The following is a 23,003-nucleotide window of genomic DNA, read 5'->3' as shown; positions in this document are numbered from 1 at the left end:
AAAAATACAAACACATGGAAGCTAAAAAATACCCTACAAAAAACCAAGAGATCACTAAACAACTCAAAGAGGAAATCAGAAAATGCCTAGAGAAAAATGACAGTGAAAACACGAATACCCAAAACCTATGGGATGCAGCAAAAGCAGTTCTAAGAGGGAAGTTTATAGCAATACAATCCTACCTCAAAAAACAAGAAAATTCTCAAATAAACAACCTAACCGTACACCTAAAGCAATTAGGCAAAGAAGGAAAAAAAAATAGTTAGTAGAAGGAAAGAAATCATAAAGATCAGAGCAGAAATAAATAAAATAGAAACAAAGACAACAATAGCACTCAAGACTCAAATCAACAGAATTAGAAATAAAAAAGGAGAAGTAACAACTGACACTGCAGAAATACAAAGGATCATGAGAGACTACTACAAGCAACTCTATGACAATAAAATGGACAACCTGGAAGAAATGGACAAATTCTTAGAAAAGCACAATCTTCCAAGACTGAACCAGGAAGAAATAGAAAATATGAACAGACCAATCACAAGCACTGAAATGGATACTGTGATTAAAAATCTTCTAACAAACAAAAGCCCAGGACCAGATGGCTTCACAGGTGACTTCTATCAAACACCTATCCTTCTCAAACTCTTCCAAAATATAGCAGAAGGTGGAACACTCCCAAGCTCATTCTACGAAGCCACCATCACCCTGATACCAAAACCAGACAAAAATGACACAAGAAAAGAAAACTACAGGCCAACATCACTGATGAACATAGATGCAAAAATCCTCAACAAAATACCAGCAACAGAATCCAACAGCACATTAAAAGAATCATACACCATGATCAAGTAGGATTTACCCCAAGAATGCAAGGATTCTTCAATATGTGCAAATGAATCAATGTGATACACCATATTAACAAATTGAAGGAGAAAAAACCTATGATCATCTCAATAGATGCAGAAAAAGCTTTTGACAAAAATTCCACAAGAGTTTATGATAAAAACTCTCCATTAAGTGGGCATAGAGGGAACCTACCTCAACATAATAAAGGCCATATATGACAAACCCACAGCCAACATCATTCACAATGGTCAAAAACTGAAACCATTTCCTCTAGGATCAGGAACAAGACAAGTTTTCTCACTCTCACCACTATTATTCAACATAGTTTTGGAAGTTTTAGCTACAGCAATCAGAGAAGAAAAAGAAATAAAAAGAATCCAAAATGGAAAAAAAGAAGTACAACTGTCACTGTTTGCAGATGACATGATACTACACATAGAGAATCCTAAAGATGCTACCAGAAAACTACTAGAGCTAATCAATGAATTTGGTAGAGTAGCAGGATACAAAATTAATGCACAGAAATCTCTTGCATTCCTATACACTAGTGATAACAAATCTGAAAGAGAAATTAAGGAAACACTCCCATTTACCACTGAAACAAAAAGAATAAAATACCTAGGAATAAACCTACCTAAGAAGACAAAAGATCTATATGCAGATAACTATAAGACACTGATGAAAGAAATTAAAGATGATACAAACAGATGGAGAGATATACCATGTTCTTGGATTAGAAGAATCAACATTGTGAAAATGACTATACAACCAAAGAAATCTACAGATTTGATGCAATCCCTATCAAACTACCAATGGCATTTTTCACAGAACTAGAACAAAAAATTTCACAATTTGTATGGAAACACAAAAGACTCCTAATAGCCAAAGCAATCTTGGGAAAGAACAATGGAGCTGGAGGAATCAGGGTCCCTGACTTCAGACTATACTACAAAGCTACAGTAATCAAGACAGTATGGTACTGGCACAAAAACAGAAATATAGATCAATGGAACAGGATAGAAAGCCCAGAGATAAACCCACACACATATGGTCACCTTATCTTTGATAAAGGAGGCAAGAATATACAGTGGAGAAAAGACAGCCTCTTCAATAAGTGGTGCTGGGAAAACTGGACAGCTACATGTAAAAGAATGAAATTAGAACACTCCTTAACACCATACACAAAAATAAACTCAAAATGGTTAAAGACCTAAATATAAGACCAGACCCTATAAAACTCTTAGAGGAAAACATAGGCAGAACACTCTATGACATAAATCACGGCAAGATCCTTTTTGATCCACCTCCTAGAGAACTGGAAATGAAAACAAAAATAAACAAATAGGTCTTAATGAAACTTAAAAGCTTTTGCACAGCAAAGAAAACCATAAACGAGGTGAAAAGACAGCCCACAGAATGGGAGAAAAAATTTGCAAATGAAGCAACTGGTAAAGGATTAATCTCCAAAATATACAAGCAACTCACGCAGCTCAATATCAATAAAACAAACAATACAATCCAAAAATGGGTGGAAGACCTAAACAGACATTTCTCCAAAGAAGACATACAGATTGCCAACAAACACATGAAAGGATGCTCAACATCTCTAATCATTAGAGAAATGCACATCAAAACCACAGTGAGGTATCACCTCACACCAGTATGTATGGCCGTCATGAAAAAATCTACAGATAATAAATGCTCGAGAAGGTGTGGAGAAAAGGGAACCCTCTTGCACTGTTGGTGGGAATGTAAATTGATACAGCCACTGTGGAGAACAGTATGGAAGTTCCTTAAAAAACTAAAAATATAGCTACCATATGATCCAGAAATCCCGCTACTGGGCATATGCCCAGAGAAAACCATAATTCAAAAAGACACATGCACCTCAATGTTCATTGCAGCACTATTTGCAATTACCTGGTCATGGAAGCAACCTAAATTCCCATCGACAGATGAATGGATAAAGAAGATGTGGTACATACATGCAATGGAATATTTCTCAGCCATAAAATGGAACAAAATTGGGTCATTTGTAGAGACGTGGATAGACCTAGAGACTGTCATACAGAGTGAGGTAAGCCAGAAAGAGAAAAACCTAGATCGTATATTAACACATGTATATGGAATCTAGAAAAATGGTACAGATGAACCGGTTTGCAAGGCAGAAATAGGGACACAGATTTAGAGAACAAATGTATGGACAACAAGGGCAGAAAGTGGGGGGTGGGGGAAGGGTGTTGGTGTGTGTTGAACTGGGAGATTGGGATTGACATATTTACACTAATATGTATAAAACAGGTAACTAATAAGAACCTGCTGTATAAAAAAAAATTTTTTTAAAGAGACACCCCCTCTAACCCAGGAAGATTTTGCCTAACCACCATTCATATACTATTATGCATTCTCACTGAGTAATTTCATTCTCATTCACTTAAAATAAATGTATAATTTATATATTTGTTTAGTGTTTTGTATCAATGGCAATTATATTTGGTGGCATGTAATAGAAATCCAAAACCAAAAACAGTGGTTTAAACATATCAAGAGTTTTGTTTTTACTACATAACAAGTCCAAAAGTAGGCAGAATAGGGGTAACTGTGTGGTGGCTTATAATTGTTATGTTTTACCTTCGTAGGCACAGGGAACAGTGTCTTCAAATTGACGGAGGCTTGAGGACCTTGTCTTTGCAAGGAATCAAAACAGGGAATCGTTATGCTGAGAAGATAAAATGTGGTGAAAGATGAAAGGTTGGGAGTGATGGGGAGAAAGTCCTGAATGTCTGCAGTGGGTTGGGTCTGCCTTCAAAGAGAATGATTCACGTGGGAAACTAGGTCAGAGCAGTTTCTGATGAAGGTGAGGATTAATGACGATCTACGTGTTATTGTTCTTGTAAAAAAAAATTGAATAGTATGACTGTCTTCCTGTAGGTCTGATGCATGTTCCCAATTTTGTCTCTCATCTAATTACCTGCAGAAGACACGAGTACCAACATGATTGCTGCCTCCACCTTGTTTGTGACCCATGATGGGTATTCTGAGAAACAGGTCCTTGTCACTCTAAAACCTTACCTAAGATCAGGCTTTGGGAGAGACACACTGAAAACAGTCGGTGCCACCAACACCTTTGTTAGCTACATCTTCTATCATTTTTGTCTCATTGTCTCTCCTTCTTCTTCCCCTATTTTTTTATCTTTTCTTCCAACCATACTTAGGACCTCCTGAAAATCTCTTGATTAGTCCTTTCAATGTGACTGAAATGAATGAAGGTTTCCTACTGCTTATGAAAAGCTGAGAATCAAACTCAACAAACTTTGATTAAGCACCTCCTGTGTGCTAATTTTTACAACTGCTCTGTTCATTTCCATTTCAGATGAGGAAACTGACTTTCAGAAATATGAAGTGTTTGCTCCTTTTTGGTTTGTTTGGATGATGTTCAGTTTTATTCAAATTTGGCTATCCATGTAAATGATTCAAAGTTGAAAATTATGCCACATGGCAAAGATTTGACCAACTTCTGAGCAGGCAACCAGCCAGCCCAGTCGATGGACCTGAGAGTATCCAGCCTAGGATCACCTGTTCCTCTTCCTTACTAGATGACTTGACCTTTCCAAAGCAATGTTTCGTCTCCAACCAAAAGGTCTTAAAAGGGCATGGGCCGTCTCTATACTCTTGCTTTTCCTTCATCACTTGGCTGGATTGAGTGGAGGACTCCAGGGCTCTTGGAGAAGGCAAAGACATCTGTGAAGGGAGGACATTGATCCCCAAATGACTGTGTAGAGCAGAGAACCCCCATCCTTACCCTCCCTGACCCACCACTGGCCTGCATTGGACTGTGACATGAGCAAGCAATAAAACTTTATTGCTTTATGCCACTGAGATTTGGGGATTATTTGTTATAGCAGTTAGCCAACACTGACTAATACATAGCTGGTGCAAGATTTGTGTCAATCAACTAATATTTGGGGAATGCCTTCTGTGAAAAGATGCTATCAGTGCAATTCAGAGTATTATATAATAAATTTCAAGTGAGTGGCACAGACAGTGTCTAGGTGATTAGAGCTTGAAGAGCTGGCTGCCTGCCAGATTCCTAGAACAGGTGAGTTTCAAAGGCTAGGTAGAACTTGACCGATGCCCTTGACCACACACAAGGCAAAGTTTTCTGTAGGGGGTAAGCCTCTACCTCTGGAGACAAGGATACCAGGTTCAATTCTAGATTTACTCTTTACTAACTGAATGACCTTGTGGATTCTGGGCCTCAGTTTTCCCATCTTTAAAGTAGGGCAAATAATACCTTTCTTTGTTGGCTGTTATGAAGATTAAATGAAAAATGTGTGTTAAGTAGATATAATAGGTCCTTGGTAAATGATTGTTATTGTCACTATTATCGATGTTACAAATATAAAGAGAACTTTAGTTTCTCACTGGTTTAGGTACAACTAAATTAAGTAGTTACCTTAACCATAAGTATTTTTTCCTCTGCTACTGGACAGTGGCATGGAGGAATCTACCTCAGTTGATGTTTTTGTTTTCTCTAAGAATAATCAAAATCTGAATTGAAAGTTTACCCTATAAGAGATTGCACACACTTTGGGACTCACCTAATTCCATCTTCTTACCTTGGATCAACAGTTTATTTCATCCAAAAAAGCATCCTCCTAAGAGTGGGCCTGGCCAAGAATGCAGTTGTTTCTTTTTGGCATGTACATTGTTATGCAAACTAGTGTTTTATGCTGTCATTTAGATTTATAAGATATTATAGCTGACAGGGACTTTGGAGGGTGTCAGATCCAACCTATCATTTTACATTTACAGAGGTAGAAATTGAGACCCAAGTGTTAGTGTGTCACAGATGTTAATCTGCATGTTTTTTCCTGTCTCCCCCATGCCTTAGGTATTCTACTAACTTAATGGTTTAAGTCTCACCCACAAAGTTCAATAGAACCTCCATTAATCAAATGCCATGGGGAATCAAATTTTCAGATTAAGTGAATTAATGGAGAAAATGTTCTGTATATATGTACATATATACATATATGTGTATATGTATATTTCTCCCTAAAATGCACGAGTTCCTCTTTCTTAACTTAGGACAGTCTGATGAGCAGAATCAAATGTCCATTTAGTTAGCAGTAAAAGGAACCTAGGGATCATTTAGTCCATATTTTTGGTTTTTTTCTTTCTGGGCACATTGACTACATTTGCCAGCTGCCCTTGTAGATGGTTTGGGAACATGACTGAGTTCTAGATGATAGAATGCAAATGGATGGGATCTTTGTTACTCTTGGCCCAGTTCATGAAAACCTACCACATGTCTCCTCCATACTTGTTTCCCCTTTCAGCTGGTGAGGATGGAGATGACTAGACCTGAAAGCCATGAACTGAAGGTTATGAAACTACAAATCTAAAAGAGCCTGGGTCCCTGAATCACTGTATGGAGGACAGCCACCCACTGGTAAATAATACTTGCTTTGGAATGTGAATTATAAGAAGTAACCTCCTATTATGTTTGATACATTATATATCTTGGGGTCTGTTTGCTAAAGCAGCTAGTATTCCCCTAATCCATACCTAGCTTGATAATGGCAGAACCAGAAGTACCTACTGTGGATGAGGCACTATGTTTGTGTTAAACAACATGAACATGAATTAAAGCAGTTTGGGACCTTGAGAAGCTTTAAGGCTAACAGGATACTGAGATATAGACAGAAATAGTGTAATGCAAAATAGAAATCAAAAATATGTCTACAGAAAAATAAATATGAAAGGACATAGGAATTAAGTGGACAAATAAGTTGTGTCGTTGTGTCATTTTGTCATGAGGGATGAATTTCAGGAGGAGGAGAATGGGGTCTTTGGACTGGGAGGATGGGCAGCATGCAGAGATGAAATCATCAGGAAACGAAGCAATGAAAACAAAAAAAGAGCCTGGCACAGTGAGTTGTTCACTGGGACAGAGATGGCATACATGAACAAAAGAAATGGAAGGATAGGGCCTCATGATGAAAGACCCTAAATGCCCAGTTAATGACTTTGAGTATCATTTATGAGTTTGGCTAAGGGTTGTCACCAATACCTGTTGGCTGAAAAATCTTGAAAATAAGCAACAGGCTGTGCCCTCAGAGTTTGATGAGGGTTACAAGGCTGTTTTATAACACCCCCTGGAGCTCATACCACAGACAGTTTTCATTTCTGATAACTGGTCTCCTAGGACTTAGGTAGTCAGAGAAGATCAGAGATTATTGGGGGAGTTGGAGAGGGAGGAGGGAAGACAGATCATCCAGAATCCGTACACCCTGACAAGGTTCCAGACTCTGAACAAGGTTGAAGATAAAATGATCTGATGAGCTTTTCAATCCTGTTCCATTTAGGCCTTGTGCAGGGGAAGTATGTCGACAGCTTTTGTTGCCTAGAAGTATATATACATGGAAATAACAAGGTTAGTGTTGGATGTCATGGCAGAGAAGGCCACACTGGGAACAGTGTGCCTTGAAATCAGGTCACTTAGAAAAAAAAAATCCTGCAAAGTAAAAGCTGAAACAAAGCTAGCAATTTAAGTACTTTTCACAGCCTGACTTACTGGTTCTTGTTCGAACTGAAATCTAGGAAAGGCACTTTCTGGGTCCATATCTCTTTAAAGCTTGTTTGAGTATGTCTTTCATTATTTTTAAATATAGTTCACACATAGATCTCAAGCTTTAAGTGGCCTTTTTATCACTGTAGCTAGAAGCAAAAAAGCCATCCAGCTGTTGGTTCTGTTTGTACCAAACTGGGTCTCTTCTGAACATTACAATTCTCATCCAGTAAGAGTCCCCAAATGGACAGAAGGGTCAAGCAGGAAAGAGATAGTGACAACTTTGAATTTTCACTTTTTCTTTTTTAATTAAGAATCATCACCATCATTAATATCACAGAAAATTTGGAACATCAAATTAAGCAACACCATACAAATATTAAAATCCCCCCTAATCCATATGCAAGCAATAAACAGTTTGCAGGAGGTGGGAAGATGTTTATAACACAGAGTGAGTGTTTGCAAAAAGCAAGTTATCAAACAGTATGTATACCATGAGTTCTATTTTGGCTGTGAAAAAATACATAGAATTACATATATGTATATATGTATAGACACACTCCAGAAGATCATGCAGCAAATCTTAACAGGAGTTCTCTCTCAGAATATTCATAATTTTAACTTGTTCTCTGCTTATTTGAATTTTCTGATTCATCTGAACATTTATTACTACTATACTGTTTTGGGTTTTTTTGTCAAAGCACTTTTTTTTTCATTTTTTTTAACATCTTTATTGGAGTATAATTGCTTTACAATTGTGTGTTAGTTTCTGCTTTATAACAGAGTGAATCAGCTATCTCCTCCCTCTTGCGTCTCCCTCCTACCCTCCCTATCCCACCCCTCTAGGTGGTCACAAAGCACCCAGTTGATCTCCTTGTGCTATGCGGTTGCTTCCCACTAGCTATCTATTTTACATTTGGTAGTGTATATATAAGTCCATGCCACTCTCTCACTTCATCCCAGTTTACCCTTCCCCCTCCCTGAAAAAGATTAACCAATCTGATATCAGATCCTTCTTGGTTGAGAAAATATTACCCCTTATCAAGAGCAAGTCATGTTAATTTCTCTGTAGAGATTTCTATCCAACAAGCCCCTTGGTTTAGGGAAGAGTCATTGACACCACATCTTGTTTATGTAGAGAAGAGAAGGGAAAAGAATAGAGCTAACATTTATTTAGCATATTCTATCTACCACATGCTTTTTATTCATTATTTAATCATCAAAACAACCCAATAATATAGGAATCCCTTCTCCCAACTTCTGCAGAATAGGAAATCAAAGTTTAGTTAATTTAAGGAACATATCCAAGGTCATGTAGCTGTAAAGCACAGAGATAAAAGCAAGTTTGTCCTGGCTTGAGAATTCATGCCATTAAGTTGCTATAAGCAAATATGCGATCCAATTGTAGGGTTTTCAAGAAATGGACCAAGAAGATAAAACAAGCCATATACACATAAGGGCTAAATAACACAGTGTCAATCTCATCCATAAATATTTTTTTTAACATCTTTACTGGAGTATAATGGTTTTACAATGGTGTGCTAGTTTCCGCTATACAAAAAAGCGAATCAGCTATACATACACATATATCCCCATATCTCCTCCCTCTTGCGTCTCCCTCCCACCCTCCCTATCCCACTGCTCTAGGTGGTCACAAAGCACCAAGCTGGTCTCCCTGTGCTATGAGACTGCTTCCCACCAGCTACCTATTTTTCATATGGTAGTGTATATATGTCCATGCCACTCTCTCACTTCATCCCAGCTTACCCTTCCCCTCCACTGTGTCCTCAAGTTCATTCTCTATGTCTGCGTCTTTATTCCTGTACTGCCCCTAGGTTCTTCAGAACTTTTTTTTTTTTTTAGATTCCATATATATGTGTTAGCATACGGTATTTGTTTTTCTCTTCCTGTTTACTTCACTCTGTTTGACAGTCTCTAGGTCCATCCACCTCACTACAAATAACTCAAATTCGTTTCTTTTTATTCACCCATAAATATTGAATAAAACTAACATAAAGTAATAATCAAGTGAGATTATTTTAAGAATGTATCTAGGAAGTGGTGGGATTTGAGGAGCTTTGAGCCTGCTCATTTACAGATACTATTAATTTGTAAACATCATTACAATATTGGTATTGCAATACAGAATATTACAATATTTTGCTGTGAAAGCTACTGTCATGTTCTTTTCTTTTTTTATTTTTTTATTGAAGTATAGTTGATTTACAATGTGTTAATTTCTGCTGTACAGCAAAGTGATTCAGTTATACATATGTATACATTCTTTTTTATATTCTTTTCCATTATAGTTTATTTCAGGATATCGAATATCGTTCCTCTGCTATGCTCTTTTCTTAATGCATTTATTTCAAAAATAAATTGAGCTCATTGCTCATTGCCTTTAGGCCTGAATAATCCTAATTAAATATTGACAGATTTATGCACAGAGTGATCCCTCTTGGATTCACTCATATATGAATTCACCAAACACTTACTAAATACCTCCCAGGTTTTAGGGTCAAGATGCTAGTTTTGTTTTCAAGAAAGTTAGTGTCATAGTCAGAAGAAAAATAAATATGCAGTCATAAAATAACACAGAAAGTGCTAAGATAGAAATTCTGTATGAGGTATAGGATCCGGACAGGGGCCTCCTATATCACTAGGGATAGGCTTCATAGAAATGGTAATGCCAGGAAAACCTCTGAACGGTAAGGAGGAGATAGCTTGGTGGAGTAGAAGTGGTGTCACTTGTCAAGTCAAGGAAAAAGTGTATTTGAAAGCTCAGAGAAGTGAGAGATTGTGTGGGGTCTTCACTAGGTTATTGGAGAGTGGCAGAAGGTGAAGCTGGGCAAGTAAACTGGAGGTAGACCAGGAGGATGAGCTCTGCATGTCATGGGTCCACTAGACATGCTAAAACTGCCCTTCCACTTCTTACGTTTTAGAGAAAAGCATCCATGCGATTACATATTTAAGTCCACGCTTTGCTTTCTCTTTCACGGTACTTTCTTTCTACTCCCCTCACCACCATTTGGGCTCCTTCTGACGTGGGTCAGCACCAGAGAATCAGACCTTTACTTGCTCAGTTGTCTGTCAGGTGGTTTTGCAAGTGAGGGTCTCTGGCCCCTCTCGCAGAATAGACATGACTCTGAAGGTTGGCTATACTTCCTTTCTCCTAAAGCTTACACATCAAAGACATTTCATCAAATGCTAAAAGAATGCCAGCATTTAGAAAGTACTTTGTCTCTTCTGAGGGTAGCAAGATGCTATATGTGAGATACGGTGGCAGATGGCTAAGGGGCCTTGAAAACAATATCCTTCCTAAAACAAATTAGAAAACTAGGTCATTGCCACCTTGCATAGCCCTGTCAGAAGAGAAGAATTAAGGCGGGACATATTTTCAAGGTCATTTCAGATCCTATTATCCTGCTTCTCTGATGATAATGATAATAAAAACAGCAACATTTTTGTGACTTACACAACTTTCAGAGCTCATTCACCTATGATCTCCTCTGAGCAGCTGATGGGGAAGGTGAACTTGGAGGATCAAGAGTGCTCCCAACCAGACCTCATGATTAAATGACATTTTAACTGGTAGGTGTGAGACATTGCACAACTTATGATCCATCCCTCTGCGTTTGATAACAAAGGATGGTTTCACGAAGAGCAAAGCTGACCTCCATATTTCTAAACTTGATATTTAGGTATATTCCAAGAATATCCTATTATTCCTGTATAATCTATTATTTACATTTGCTTATAAAAACATTTAAAACTATTAAATTTTCATCTTGTATCTACCCTAGGAAAGCTGTTTTAAAATTTGCTGTTTTCCCCAATATACTTTAATTTTTCTTTTCATTTGTACTAAATTTACCTTTTTATAATTGCAAGCAGTAGTCCATAGTTAATTGCAATTTCACTATTAACAAAGAGAATGTGTTTCAGAGACATACTCATTTGAGAGAAACATAGTAACTAGAGACAGAAATGATCTAGGAGACGTGGAGGAACTTTCCAGAAAACAGTGGATAGGACCAATAACTAGAAACCATGCAATGTGCGTAAACTATGGGGAAGAGAGGGAAGAGGGTAGAACTTAGGTAGAGGTATCCTTTCCCCAAGTGTATTCTGTGGAACTCATTCTGCTACAGGTTTCTCAGAAGAAAATTGAGCTTTTATGGTCAAATAAGTTGGATATAACACCTAATATATCATATTAGCCTGACAAAGGCTCTAAGAAGTCCTGCAGTAGAGAACTTTGCAAATTTTATTTACTCTAAAGTTTTTCAAACTTTTTTACCACAGATATTTAGTGTTTTTTCATATAGCTCTGCACTAGGTTTCCATGAAACACACTTTGCTAAATGCTGCTTTGAAGCTAGGGAAAGTGTGAGAGAGTCTGACTTACATTTTGGCAGAAAAGGTGACCTATCAGCACTCCTACAAAAGACAAAATGTTATTTTACAATATTTTTCTCAGAAGGTCTTTAAAAACACTCATGGTAAGGTATTTGGTGTGAAGAGTTCTGATGTCTGCAACTCACTTTGAAATGTATCAAAAACAGCCTGAACTGATGAATGAACAGAAGGATAGACAGATGGGTGATAAAGTAAGTATAGTGAAATATTAATTGTAGAATATATGTTGGTAGATACATTAGGTATTCACTGTAATTTTAAAACTTTTCTTAATGTTTGAAAAAACTTTAGATAAAATGTTGGGAAGAAAAAGAATACACGTGTGATCAACACTTGTGTGAAGTATGGCTAGAAGGAGGTTTTCAACTTTCCATCACAGTTCCCATCTGTTGACCACATACCAAGTACTATGCCGAATACTTGACAGACATATTATCTCACCTAATATTCAAACTAAATGAAAGGAAAATTTAGGGATCCCCATTTTAATGATGAGACAAGGCTCAGTGAAGTTAAGCGTCATGACAAAGTTCACCCTTGGTTTAACACCGATGTTTTTTATGCCATGTGTAAAAGGTTCCAAAATTATCATTCTCTTCTTGCCATCCCATTCTCCACTCAGGAAAATATGGCAGTGCCCAGGGGGAATTTTCCCCCTCCCTCCAGCTTTATCTTATATTTGAGTTACATTATAGTTCAGTTGTGGGGAGAAGCAGAAAGGTAGAACTGAGTTATCTACTCCAGGAAGAGCCAAGATTTACTGTAGGTGGGGGAAAGAAGGAGCAAAAAGAAAGAGGGAGAAGAAGGAAGGAGAAGACCATTTGGAGGACACGTGTGGATTGTGGTGGAAGAGATGAAAATGAGCTCTCTAGACAGTTTTAGGAGCAAGAGGAATGGAAGGAAATAATTTAAAATACTGTGGTCACATATAAATGACATTTTCTTTAATATTCTTTGAGAGATGCAGTATAGACTGAGGTTAGTTTTATGCCTTTGTTTTCTGGACTGTATTTCTTGGAATGTGATATTTCTTTGCTCTATCTTTTTGAAAATGTGTGTAGGAAGCAGATTTTTGTTACTCAGAAGAAGGTATTCAGCTCCGGCATCCATGATCAAGTGACTTTCTTCAGCACTGGATTGGATGCTGGAAGAGATGTGTGTTGGGAAAGTACAGGCAAAGATGGGGGACAGACACCCTCCTTCTCTTCTTACAATGTGTGAGCTTAAGCTAGCTAACCATGCCAACCCTTAGCACCATTATGCCAGTCAAAATGGTCTTCATTGCGGAGACCTTTGGCTAATTATTCATGGGATTCCTAGAGTCAACATAACTGGCAGCCTACTGAAGTGCTGCTTGAAGTATGTAATCAAAAACCTTTAGATCTGGAGAAGACAGGCCTGACCTTAACCATTAAGAAAGACCAGGCCTGGGCTTGGTTTCTGGCTATTTCAGGCCTGCAACTCCAAAAGATAACAGAGTCTTTAGAGTCTTGATGACTTTAATCCTTTATGTTGAGCCAGGAATTTAGAACTGTGTGCTTAATACAGTTGATTCTCTGAATCCTGGGTTCTGCATCCCCAACTTCAACCAACCACAGATCAAAAATAATTGGAAAAATGAAAAAATTCCAGAAAGTTAGAAAAAGCAAAGCTTGTATTTGCTGCACACCCACTGGCAACTATTTATGTACTATTTGCATTGTATTTACAACTATTTACATAGCATTTACATTGTATTAAGTATTGTAAGTAATCTAGAGATGATTTAAAGTATACAGGAGGCTGTCCAGAGGTCATAGGCAAATACTACACCATTTTATGTAAAGGAGTTGAGCATCCTAGGATTTTGGTATCCCAGGGGGTCTTGGTACCAATCGCCCTTGTATACTTAGGGATGACTGTCTTGTCTTTCTTTAAGCTATCCCTTTCCAGTAGAAGCAACCACCCACTCACGCAGTCTTGGAAATTTTTATTCCAGGTTCTATGGCAGCTTCCACGAGTTCCCCACACCTCACCTTCCCTGGGCACTTTATTGTAACTGGCCATGTATGAAAATTGGATCCATGGTTTTGCCACTCCCTGGCAGGTTGCCAGAGTCCCACCCCTCAACTGGAGCTGGACTTTCACTTTCTGTGGTCCTAACCTGGCCAAATAATCAATCCTAATTTCACCGGCGCGGAGGTCAAGGGCCTGATCATTGGCTGAGCTGGCAGCAGAGCCCGCCTTCCCGGTTCCTGTGAAGGACCTCTCTCCACTGCTTGCTACTGCCCCCAGGGACACAAGTCACTCAGCCAAGTCAACCTGTCCATTTTCCACTTGGTTCTGTCTTGGTTTTGGTCTTTTCCTCAAGGCTCCCATGTGATGTGGTAAGGGTCTTGGCTCTTTGGAAGGCTAAGTTCACAGCTACTGGAAGGGGCCCTGCACGGGAGTTATTCATTTTCTTTCTGTGGATGTTGACCCTAAATTCTATTTTCATTCATCCATGCATCAATGAATTAGTGAGCTATGTCTCTGTGTGAGTCTACAGGATAAGACCCAGAAATAAGATACATATGAAAAGGACCACTCCAATCCCCTCTGCTGGGGCACTTGACTGATTGGAAGCCCCAGGCCCTGCCCTTCTGGATCGGCCTCCGCGTCAGTGGTGAGGCCACACTTCTCACCAGCTAGAGGTTGAACACAGTGTCATCCTACAAAGGCCCTTGCCTATGTGGCCTGGGACTTCTCAGCCGAGTGACTTTGGCTCATGGACTCCCCATCCACCTGGGCAGAGCTGTCTTATGCTGCACTGCAGACCCAGAATCTTCCTAGTCAGCCCTCCTTCCTTCCCCTCTCCTTCCCAGGGGCAGGTCTGCAGTTCCACCCAGAGACTCCCTGCCCACTCCTGCTCCTCCTCTTTAGCTAATAGAGGCATCTCTCCCCAGAAGTTTATTGCACATTTGAACCTGTCTGGACATTTGTTTCGCTAGGAAGATTTAAGCTCAGAGGCCATCCCAGACAGACTGGGGAGGAGAGACAGGGAAGGAAGGAAAGCTGATGGGGGGTGTTGACACAGCTACCACTGTGGGCCACCGGAGGCTCAGCCCTGCCCAGAACCTTCTGAGAAACCATGCATTTCACCTCAGAATTCCATCACCAAGGGGCAAGACACCTGGAGTAGTTATTCACAACTGCTTCTCCTTCCCCTGCCTGAGGGTTACTCTTGGGGCATTAGCCATCTCGCAGGTAGTACTTCCTGATGCCTGCATCGCCTCTCCAGGTGGCTGGGATGGGGCCAGGCAGTCCATTCCAGAGCCCAAGCTCTTCATCACTAAGCTATGCCCCTCCAACGCACTACAACATTTGAAAGCTTGAGTTTGAAACCAACATGGTGTCCAACGGTTACTTTTATTTGGTCACAAATTAGAAACAGCTTGGTAGTCCATCTTGCTGACCCCACAGAACAGTTTTGAGGACCTCTGGCATGCATGTATTTGAAGGAACTTTGTAAAGAAACTGTAAAGGAACTGTAAAGCGCTATCCAAGAGGAATAGATTATGCTCCTGGAATAACCTTGAAATTTTTCCCCACTTCCCTACTCTGTTTTGTTTCTGAAATAAACACATACATTGCCTTGTCTGTCCTTCCCCCATGCCCACCCACACTGTGTTCTAGGAGTTTCCTCTGATTAAAACTGGTTTCACTATCTCACCAGTACAGGGTGTTTCATTCTATTCCAACATGGCTTAGATAACACAGATTTAAGAGTTTGTAATTCATCCTTCATTGATCAATGTTCTTGACTGTTACACGCTTGTCTGAACCCTATCCCATTCAGTCGTAGTGCCAGAGGCTTAAGAACAAGGAATGGTTTCACATCTCTCTCATGTCAGCAAGACAGCTTTTTCTTAACCCTCTCTTCCTAAGATGGACCCTAAATCCTATTGGGTCTTTCACCTCTTTGAGATTCTCATGAAGGTTAAGGCCTCTCTCCTCAGAAAAATAAAATAAAATAAAATCACATAAGCCTATATACACACATATACACACAGGCACACAGACAGATGCACACATACACACACATACACACACACACACACACAAATTAGGTATAATTTTTAGGGGATTCACAGCCCCTCTGAAACCCAAGGACTGTGGGTGCAGGTCTGAGGTAAAATATTTGATCTCTGATGTCAGCTAGATCAAATTTTAAATACTGGTTGGTTGTAAAGTATCTTAACAATGATCCCAGCTCACAGTAAGTGCTCAATAAATAACAGCTGCCTTTATCATGAAAGTAACACACTGTCTCCAGAAACTTACACAGTCCCAGGAAATGTTCAAGAAAAAGGCTGGGCAGCTTAAACAGAGATTTCAGTTTTCTAGGGGGAAGAGGTGTATGTTCAACCTTGGAAGAGTCTAGTGTTGGTTCTCCCTCTGCTGGCCCATGGTTAACACGCACCCTTTGTTTTGATTCCGGTGAGTGTTGGAGTGGTCCTTGGGAAGGCAATGGGGACAGAGGTGGGAGATGGGGAGTTAGGAGGCCCGTGTGTTACTTATGAGCCAGGGAACATACTGGAAAAGCTAAAGACAGGGACATGTGCCTCTCTCTCCCTTTGTTTCTCTCCCTTTGCTTTTTCAAGCCCTAACTATTGTATTTGCTGAGCAAATCCTTTCTGGGTATCTACTCTGGGGACATAGCACGATCCCACATGAATAAGATATAGCCCTGCCCACAAACGCTGGGTCTCTCCCTTAGGAGGTTTGCCTTTACTTTCTGACTTAGAGTTTCAGTTGAAATCAGAGGGTACAGAATCATGCTGGATGGGGCAATGATTAACAGCAAGGGCTTTGAGCTCTGTTTCACAGCCCTGCCCTTGCTAGTGGAGTAATTGGTTCACTGGGCCTCTCTGAGCCTCAGTTTTCTCATCTATAAAATAGGGTTCATAATAGCCCCCCCCCTTATAGCATTGTTAGGCAGAATAAAGAGTAAGCTGGGGGTGCAGTGGAGAGTTTAGCAATAAAAAGAAAAGTGGTAGATATTAGCATTATTTTTATTCTAACATAGAAATAAATAAATAATAAAAGCCTTTTTCATTTTTAAAATTCCACAGTAGTACTTGCTTGTTACATAAGGTCAAACCACTTGAAATTGCTAGTATTCAGCCAGTTTTGACCTGTAAAGCCAGCATATTTTCCTATGGTTCAACCTACTAGAAGAATTAGAAATTTCAGATTGAAAAAATAGAAAGTATCCATAGCAACACCATCCAGAGATACACGTGGGTGTATCCTTCTGACTTCTTGTATATATGTAAATAAATAATGCTGATGAGAACTAGGAGTGAAATCTTAATCAAGCTAGGTTGTTGTTGTTGTTGTTGTTTTAAGCTTAATCTGACTGGTGAAGGAGGGGTCAAATTTCCCCAGAGGGTACCAGGATTACGAGTGGAGCACATGGTCATTGAGGTCCCTGCTAACATCCACTCCACTTGAGAGAGACGCACTGTTTCTGTAGGACTCCACCTGCAGCAGTAGCCAGACTGTCCGCCCGTCCCTTCCCAAGGGCAGAGTGCTGACTCAACAGGTACACTTGGCTTTGGCCAGTGAGGGATGTGGCCTTGACAAGCTGTTTCATCGGCTCCTTAAGATGAGATGAATTGTTGCTTTGACCTTATAATTTCCTAACCACTCTGGGTAATCAGGGTTTGGGCTAGAGCACAATTACTTACTAGAGTAAAACTGTGGTGGAGTTAAGCCTGCCATCTCTCTTTATTGTCCCAAGCATTTTGCCAACGTAAGTAAAACTCTTAACTAATTTTTAGAATGGAGACATAGCTATCAGGCTGCACACAGCCTAGCAGGGCTTAGCAATACATATCAAGAGTTTCCTAAATGTAGTGCAGCTCCTGTTAAAGGTGTAGAGGAGGCTGGGTCCAGAAGGGTCTGCTCCTTTTGTCTTCTGGCCCTGGGGCTGATGAAACTCTCACCGATGTAGATACAGCTTAACAACCGTGCTGTCACTTGCCATAGACACTCACTTTGTTCCCACCGCTCGAATGAAAGAGTGAACGTGGCCATGTAAGAACACTGGACTAGGAGACAAGAGCCCCGGGCCCTAATTCTCTTAACTGAGTCAGTGACTCAGAGCAAGTTACCCATCTTCTCTGGCCTGTAGATTCCCAAGAGAAAAACCAAGGGATTTGAATCAGGCGATCTCTAAGTTTCCTTCTATTATTGTTTTCAAGCTTTCTATACCTAATAGAAATCCTTTCTCCTCATTCACTGAGTCTATGAACTAGAAAGCAGCAAGAATCAAAAGATCTAAGGGAGAATTAGAAATTATGAGGGTTTATTTTGTTCATTAAAAACACTTTTGAGAGAATAAAAAGGCAAGACAGGTTGTAATTCATCTATCTGACAAAGGACATATACCCAACATATATAAAGAATATAGGGCTTCCCTGGTGGCGCAGTGGTTGAGAATCTGCCTGCCAACGCAGGGAACATGGGTTCAATCCCTGGTCCAGGAAGATCCCACATGCCACAGAGCAGCTAAGCCCATGAGCCACAACTACTGAGCCTGCATGCTACAACTACTGAAGCACACGTGCCTAGAGCTCGTGCTCTACAACAAGAGAAGCCACAGCAATGAGAAGCCCACGCACTGCAACAAAGAGTAGCCCCCGCTCGCTGCAACTAAAGAAAGCCCGTGAGCAGCAATGAAGATCCAATGCAGCCAAAAATAAATAAAATAAATTTATAAAAATAAATAAATAAATAATAATAATAAAACTTTAAAAAAAAGAATATATATGTTCCTATATATATATCCTATATACCAATGTGCAAAAGAATGTGCAGACAACCCCCAACCCCAAAAAGGGTTAAATATTTTAACCAAAAAGGATATAGAAATAGTCAATAAATTTGTGGAAAGGTACTAAATTTCATTAGTCACCAAGGAAATACAAATTAAAACCACAAAGAGGTACCCTACACACCCACCAGAATGACTAACATGAAAGAAACTGATGAGGCAAAGAATTAAAGAAGATGTGGAGTGTTTGGGGTTCTATACACTGCAGGTGGGAGTATAAAATGGTCCAACCATTTTGGAAAATAGTTTGGCATTATCTATGAAAGCTGAACATATATATAATTTATGACCCAATAATTTCATTCTTTAGGTATGTACTTAACAGATATTCATACATATGTCTCTCAGAAGACTTGTGTTAGAAAGCAGCTAAAAACTGGAAACCACCCAGATTTCCATCAATTGAAGAATAAAAAAATAAATGTGGTGTATTTATACAATGGAATCCTAAACAGTAATGAGGATGAACAAAATACTTCTAAGCATAACAACATAACTTCTAAACATAACAACTTCTTAACAAACATAACAACTTGGATGAATTTCAAAATATAATGAAGAGCAAACGAAAAGAGACACAAAAGAGTACACATTGTATCATTTTATGTATGTAAAGTTAACTGATAGGCAAAGCTAACCTCTGCTATTAGGCATCAGGGTAGTAGTTTCCCTTGGAAGTAGGTGGTGACTGAAAGGAGACACAAGGGGGCTTCTGAGATGTTGATGATATTCTGTTTCTTAATCTGAGTATTAATTACAGAAATGTGTTCTGTTTGTGAAAATTTATTGAGCTGTGCACTTATTTGTAATTTGGGGGGTATGATACACCAGTTAAAAAGTTTTATAAGTAAAAAAATTAAAAGTTATAAATTTCATGATATTTTTGGTATTCTTTCCCTAATTCCACCACCAGAGGCTTTTTTTTTTTCAAACTATTCTAGCTTCTGTTGATCATCCTCTCTTCCAAATTTACTCTGTCCCATATAACCCAGCATTTGATAATGTGCTTTTTTATTCATGGTTTTCTGATTATTTCATTTTCTTTAATATTGCACTGTCAACTGCATTGTGAATTTCTAGTATGTGGAAGCTATGCTTTTTGCCTTTGGACTCAGGCAGAAAGTAAAGAATGTCAAAATTGCCAATCTATTCTTCAGATCCCATTATTTATTGTGTCAATATTCCCATGCCATGCTACAGTCCTCAACCCTGGCTTTTTCTATCTTATCCCATTTGTTTATAAGCCTGTCAGTTCACCTTACCCCTGAATGTCCCATTTATAATATCTGCAGGAAAACCTGCCCCTTTTTCTCTGGATCACTCTGGCTTCATCAGTTCAGTTCTGCACAAATTCAGCAGCTGATCCATGCTGGATACTCTCTGATGCCCCAGGGATATGGAAATTATGAAACTGAGTCCCTGGCCCCAGGAGCTCCCTGAATAGCCAGGGAGGACAGACTCAGAAATGGAAAACATCTCATCTATTCATTAACTATATGGAAACGAAGAGGTGAGATACCCAACCCAGCCATGGGTGGCTCGAAGAAGGCTTTCAAGGGACAGAGTTATCCTAGAATCCAGTCTGAAGGGTGAGTAGAATTTGACCAGGTGAAGAAGGAAGAAAGTCTTTTCAAGCAGAGGGAACAGCAAGTGTAAAATCACAGAATCACAGAACAGCAGAGCATTCCTCTGTGCCTGTGCCTGTGCATGTGTGTGTGTGTGTTTACGCATGTGTGTATGTGCATGTAAGGGGTGGGGGAGGTAGAGTTATTCTAACCAGTTGGGTATCTCTGGATTCTAAGCAGAGGGACCGGGAAGGTGGAAAGTGGGCAGTATATGAAGATAAAGAGATAAGTAGGGGCTAAATGAGGGGCCTTGAATGCTAAGCTGAGGAGCTTGGAACCAGTAACATAGAACAGGGGTTGGCAAACAATAGCCAGGAGCCAAATCTGACCCACTGCTTGGTTTGTCAATAAAGTTTTACTGGAACATAGCCTCATCTACTCACTTATGCATCATCTATGGCTGTTGGTGCACAACAGTGGCAGTTAAGCAGTTGCTACAGAGACCACACATCCCAGACCTTGATGACCCCCAGTGTAGAAGATGATGATCCAGTGAGGGGTTCTAAGCAGAGGACTCAATGTGTGTGAGAGGAAAGTCACCCGGACACAGCCTTGGTCCATGCTGTGGAATGCAGACAACGTATTTTGCTTATATACCACAGAAACATCATCGAGGGCCTTCTCAAGTTGAGTACCGTATTTTCTGAGCCCAGGACTACACTGAGCTCTTCTCCACACCTGCGGATATTGACTGATGTAGTGGTACATGACCAGGGATGCAACTGGACCCCATGAGACTGAACAGGAATTGAACTGAAGTGGAATCCACCAACCTTGGGCTACTGTCCTCCAACACGTGGGTTTAGGTTTAGGTTTAGGGAGCTGTATGTAACATACCCCTTTCCACTTTTAAGTTTGGAAGCCAATTGGTAGAAAATCCTAGGAATATAGTGAATAGAAATAAAAATAGGATCTTTATTGTTAGTATTTCACCCCTGAATTAAGCAAACATACCACCTCAGAAACAATGGCTGAGCTGACCCACCTCAGGGTTCTCCCTGTGAAGTCTTGTTCCTGAATGTTCACTTCTGCAAACAAGCAGTCACAGAGGCAGACAGACTGAACTTCTCCAGGCACACTAATCGGATAGGTCACACCTCTGTCCCTGGACAGGGAATGGGGCAAGAGGCAGTAACATCACCATAATGGAGCTTTCTCCACATAGAAGCATGAAGGCAGAGGACAGGGGCCGTGCCATCCCCAACACTGTGTTGTTATTTTCCGCTGAAGAACTACAACTTTCAGTGACACGCTGATGTTAGACTCTTGTGGGATCATCTCTTTTGAGCCATCAGGCCAGACTCTACATCTATGGAGAGTAGTTTTCATTTTAGGGAACTGAGGTCCTCACTGTCAGGAATCCTGAGAAGATACTGATGCGGAGAAGAGCAACAAGGACCAGACACAAGTCTCAGATTAGGGGAGGATGAGTTTGGCTCAGAAACTGAAGTGTGAAGATTCCTGGAGTGTTTGTAGTGGTAGGAAGTTAACTAGAGGGTGAGGCATGTGGAGGACGGGCTACCAGTCAAGGAAATGTTCTAAGAAGAGACTCTCAAATGAGAAGAAGCCAGTTGGGAGGAATTGCAGGTTATAACCAGCCTTGCACAGCCCTTTCACTATCCCTGAAACTTCAGTCCAATCCCGTTCCACTGCCTGATCCCAGTTGCTTGTCAGGTATTGTACATGGCCCTGCCCTGTGATTCAGAGCGGGTAACAAAAGGAAGAACAATGCCAACCTCCTCTGAGGCCAAAATGGGAGAAAGAGTAATAACTACCAGCAACCACTCTTCTCAGAGAGAGGCCATCCCACCAGACACTAGAAGCAAAGAAATCAGCATGGAGACACCACAGGAAATAATGTGGTGGAAAAAATCAAGGTCATGTCCCTGAGCATTTGTAAGTCAACTTGGACCTCTTGGAAACAGTCAGGGACACTTTGAGAAGGGCTACTTCCCAGAAATCAAGTCGTGGGACTTAAACTGTCATCATTTGGGTATTAAGGTAAATGAGGTATTGTTCTGAAATCACAGGGAACATATGCAAACACTTAGCCCATTTGCCAGCTCATAATAAGCAATAACTACTCAACAAACAGGACCTCTTATCATTTTTACTGTTGTATTGTTATGATCTGTGCATCTTGGCTTTCATTTCCCCAGGGTGACTGACTGATCGGTTGCTATAGCATCAAAGCTATATAGGGGTCCCTGGACAGGCTCTTAACAAGGATTTGTAGAGAAGGAGAGTTCCAAGTTGTGCTTTCAGGACAGTAGAGATTCAACTTTGCGGCAAAAAGCTCTACAAAATGTGTGTCAAGGCCGCTGGAAGCTGGGCTGTCTGGGGGGAGCTTTGGCCACAGCCATTGCGTGCAAAGGCAGGAAGAAGCTGGGAGTCAGGAGGGGAGGAAGAGAAGCATGAAGTTTATACAAGGTGATTTCGTAGAAGATCAAACCTGACATATTTTTAGGTCCTGTGTAATAAATGCAAAACAGCCATTTCTCTTAAGAAACTTCTTCGAAATTGCAATAAATTCTCCTCGACAAAAACTCCAGTCAAGTTCAGCATGTAATCTCCTACTGTCAAGAAGAGTAATGCTGAGTGGTATATGTTGTTTTACTATAAAAAAAAAAAAAAAAAAAAAAGAAAAGAAAAAGAGGTTGCTGGTCTGGGAAGATAGAAT

Source organism: Balaenoptera borealis (assembly GCF_965194805.1).
Source record: "Balaenoptera borealis genome assembly, chromosome: 4".
In the NCBI taxonomy this organism is placed as follows: domain Eukaryota; kingdom Metazoa; phylum Chordata; class Mammalia; order Artiodactyla; family Balaenopteridae; genus Balaenoptera; species Balaenoptera borealis.
Note: the sequence above shows the minus strand (reverse complement) of the source record.